Source organism: Sorex araneus, chromosome 5 (genome assembly GCF_027595985.1).
Source record: "Sorex araneus isolate mSorAra2 chromosome 5, mSorAra2.pri, whole genome shotgun sequence".
In the NCBI taxonomy this organism is placed as follows: Eukaryota; Metazoa; Chordata; class Mammalia; order Eulipotyphla; family Soricidae; genus Sorex; species Sorex araneus.
In genome coordinates this window covers 120,269,928-120,273,994 of record NC_073306.1, presented here as the reverse complement: position 1 = coordinate 120,273,994, position 4,067 = coordinate 120,269,928, and the positions used below count along the sequence as shown (strand labels likewise).

The following is a 4,067-nucleotide window of genomic DNA, read 5'->3' as shown; positions in this document are numbered from 1 at the left end:
AGTTCATTGATTGTTAATGTCACTTATTCTCTGTTCCTCTTAATAGGGAAAACTATTTCATTCTAGGGCTGTTCCTCATGGACACTGCTAGGGGAGGGGTGTTACTCTTGGAGGTGCTCTGGGGATGGACATTGCTGGGAACTGAAACCAGGCTTTGCATTACCCCCATGAGCTGTTACCTCAGCACCCTATCTTAAATTTTGACCCTTAGTTTACAAGTTATTGAGAGGTGTTATCTCCTTGCTTTGACTTTCATTCCTATTTTTTTGTTTGTTTCTTGAGCCACACATCTTTCTTAGGATTTACTTCTGGCTCATTGCCCAGGGATCACTCCTGGTAGGGCTCATGGGACCATATGCCGGGAATCTAACCCAGGTTGGCTGCAGTCAAGTGAATTACCCCGCTGTACTTTCTGGCCTTGACCTCTATCAATTCTTTATTATATTTATGGAACATGTGCTAATTGGGAAGAGAAAAGAACTAGAATACTTGATACAGTCTATTAAACATGGGACAAGAAGATGTAATTATAGAAGTGATACTTTAGTTGATTTGGGAATGATGAAAGAGTTACATAGGGCAAGTATTTGCAGTAAAAAGAAAAGAATTTTCAATGAAGGAAGGAGGGAAGCATTCTGGGATACTAAGAAATTGTTATGTTGAGTGCCAGTGGGAGAGCCACCTGAGACATAAAAGTGATCATATGCATTTTGCTTTATTTTTTGACAAATGGAGATTTTGGACGAAATCAGGTGTGTTCAGGGTGGTATGGCTGTAGGACAAATGGGGATTTTGGGCTGGGGAGTTTGCCGGCCTTGATGCTGCCTTACATGCAGCTGACCCCTGTTTGATCCCAAGGTATTACATGGTTCCTTGAGCACCTCCAAAAAAAAGGAGGGAGATGGATATTGGATATTTTGACTATTTTCCCCTTTGTTTCAGAGTAGCCAATTTTGCAATGTCCAGAGGTCACACACTTGGTTGCTGTGCTGCATGCATTTTGTTGTTCACTAAAGGTTACTCACTTGATAAGTCCCAGGGGATCATAGCAGCAATAGATGTAGTGGTGCAGGTGTTGAATACCTGGGCTTAGGCTTACAAGGCAGGTGGTATAACCTGCTGCATTCCTTGGTGATCAGAAGATTGAGCATTGCTGTGTGTGACCCCAAATAACAAACAACAACAAAAGAGAATAAACAGGTAATCAAGCAATATAAAAGAAAAAAATCATAAAGGAGCAGGACCCATAGTATAGTGGGTAGGCACTTGCCTTGCACACAACTGGGATCAATCCCTGGCATTCCTATATTGGTTCCACAAGTCCTGCCAGGAGTGATCCCTGAGTACAGAGCCAGGAGTAATTCCTGAGCATGGTCAGATATGGCCCAAAAATCAAAGGGGGAAAAAACATAGAATTTGAAGTGAATTTTCATCTTGAGCCATCAATTTTCTTATCTGATAAAGTCACCTATCTCCAAAGGTGATGATTGTACTTTCCACATTTAATATATTACATGTTCCATTTTTTTGTTCAGTAAAAGTTTCTTAAACTCAATTTTTTCTTTTTACAACTTTATTCATAGTTGGGTTTTAGACATGATCCATCACCCATCCTGCTCCCAGTGTCAACTTCCCTCCACCAGGGGGGAAATTTTTTTAACTTATCTTCAACAGCTAAATAGAGCACTGTAGCACTGTCCTGTTGTTCGTAGATTTGCTCAAGCGGGCACCAGTAATGTCTCCATTTTGAGAGTTGTTACTGTTTTTTAGCATATCGAATATGCCACAGGTAGCTTGCCAGGCTCTGCCCTGCGGGTGGGATACTCTTGGTAGCTTGCCGGGCTCTCCAAGGAATCAAACCCGGGTCGACTGCATGCAAGGCAAAGGCCCTACCTGCTGTGCTATCGCTCCAGTCCAGTCTTTGGAGGGGAGAGGTACTAAATATTAATTAAACCCGAGGCCTCACACATACCAGGAAAGTCCTCTGTCACTGAGCTACATTCCTGGCCTTAAAGAATATTTGCTGCCCTTGGGATATTTGGTAATATTCCTTTCATTTGCACTTAGTTAAGAGAGTTATATTTAGCCAGTAACATCAATGGCTTAACTATTTAGTTATTTTAAATATTCCATTATTTAATGGAATGGGTGGTGGTGGTGTTTCATACGATTTGTTGGTGTTCAAGTTGTTGGCCTAAGCTTAATGGAGGTAAAAAAAGGCAGAGCCTGAGATACTCAAAGGGTGCATGCTCACATAGCCCCAGAACACTGGTGGGTGTATCTCTGGCCAGCAGATCCCTGGCAGAGCAGCACCCCATTGAAGGTCAACCACCAAACCAGGTTTAGCGCTTCCGGCTGCTAGGACAGAGTGACCCCACTTCCTTAGTCTCGCAGGGGTGCATCCCCCTTATTTCTCACATTGCTCTCAAGAAGAGTTAGTGTGAGGGCTTGGATATAGATAGTACAGCACTTGGGTTCCAGGGACCACATGGTCCTCCAGCACTGAGGGCCGCTCCACGCCGCATCCCGGCACTGAGCATTTCCGGATGGAGTCCTAGAGGTCTCCGCGGTACTGCAGGGCTGGCATGGGTTGTACGTGGCACCTCCCGCTCAGCCCTGGCATTGAACCATCGGCCAAGAGGCTGAAAGTTGCCAGTAGAGTCCCTGGGTCCCAAAGCACCAACTGGGAGCCCCCACCCCCACCCCAAGCCCCCAATTAAGCAGAACCAAAACCAAAGAGATGGTATGACTGGCAGTTATTGGAAGATGTTGGAACAGAGGAGTGGGAATCGGGAGCCCTGTGTCTCTGGACTCTGGCTCTGAAATGACTCAGTTCATCCAAAATTTACTAAAGCCATTTCCACCTGCCGAACCCCTTGAGAGACGCCATTAAGCCAGGAGCAGATCTCTGCGCCTATTAAAAGGGGGTGGCCAGGCCCCGCCAGGCTTCCCTGGGGCTCCCTACCACGGGGCTCGGCGGAAGGGGCGGAGGCCAGCCCGACGCGGCCCTCACGCCCCTCCCTCGAGGCAGCGCTAATTGAAGGTCCTCCGAGGAGACGCCGCAGCCAGAAAAACTACATCCAAGATGGCGCCTGCGGCCCCTCCCGGCGCCGCCACCATCATCTCGGTAGTTCCCGGGGCGGGCAGGCGTAGTGCGCCTGCGCGGCCCGGCCCCCTCAGCGCGCCTGCGCGGCCGCAGCGTTTCCCCGCCCCCCCCGCCCCCTTCCACCTCCCCCCGCCCCTCAGCGCTGCTGCTGCTGCCGCTGCTGCCGCTGCCGCTACTGCACTCGCCGGTACCCGCGCCTCAGGTGAGTGAGCGCCTCGGCCGCGGCCGCGCGGAGGGGAGCCCGGCGCCGCCGGCGGGGCACGTCACTCCCCTAGTCTCGGTGACGCGGCGCGACCCGGGACTCGCGCTGCCTGCCCCCGGCCCGGGGTCTTCCCCGGCACCCGGCGTCCTCCTTCCCCGCGCGCGGGCCAGCCCGGCCTCCCCGCGGCGGCTCCCCGGCCCGGGCTGTGAGGCGGCGGCCGAGCCTCGGGGCGCCCGGCGCGACCCTCGCTCCGGCTCCGGCTCGGCGGGCGGCTGTGCTCCGGGTGGGCCTCGGGGTCGGACGTCCCCCTGCCCGCCCGCCCGCCCCTCAGGCCGGGGACCCGGGGAGAGGGCTGGGGATCTGGGCTCGCGCCCCCGCGGCCCCGGGTGCCGCCGAGAGCATCCTCTGGCGGGACCCCAACGCAGCCCCGCGACGCGGCGGCTTCGTGAGTCCCACTTTGCCGGTGAGGAAACTGAGGCACAGCGCGGCGGAGAGCCCGTGCTCAAGGTCAAGAGGCGGGGCTGACTGTTTGACCTCAGGGTCTCTCGGCTTCTCCCAGCCAGCGCAGGTGGAATTTGATCTTCCACCCTTGGGGGGGAAATTTTTTTTTTTTTTTAATTTACTTGTCATCTGTGGAGTTGCTTTTGAGGACGTCCTAAAAGTCGACTGCAAAAATTAAAAAAAATGTTATTTTCCTGTTAGTGGCGGACGGTTGAGGGGGTTCTGTATTGATAAAAACAATAGTTGTGCTAATAATAA

At 52.0% G+C, this 4,067-nt stretch overlaps 1 protein-coding gene across 2 annotated transcripts in view; it reads left to right on the top strand.

The window, feature by feature from the left end:
• The first annotated feature begins 3,216 nt into the window (after positions 1-3,216).
• NDRG3 (NDRG family member 3) overlaps positions 3,217-4,067 on the top strand; it is a 79,269-nt gene continuing 78,418 nt past the window's right edge. For both annotated transcript variants that reach the window (XM_055138668.1, XM_055138667.1), the window contains exon 1: positions 3,217-3,308. The gene's annotated coding sequence lies outside the window, so the exon portion shown is untranslated. The remainder of the gene's footprint in view (positions 3,309-4,067) is intronic.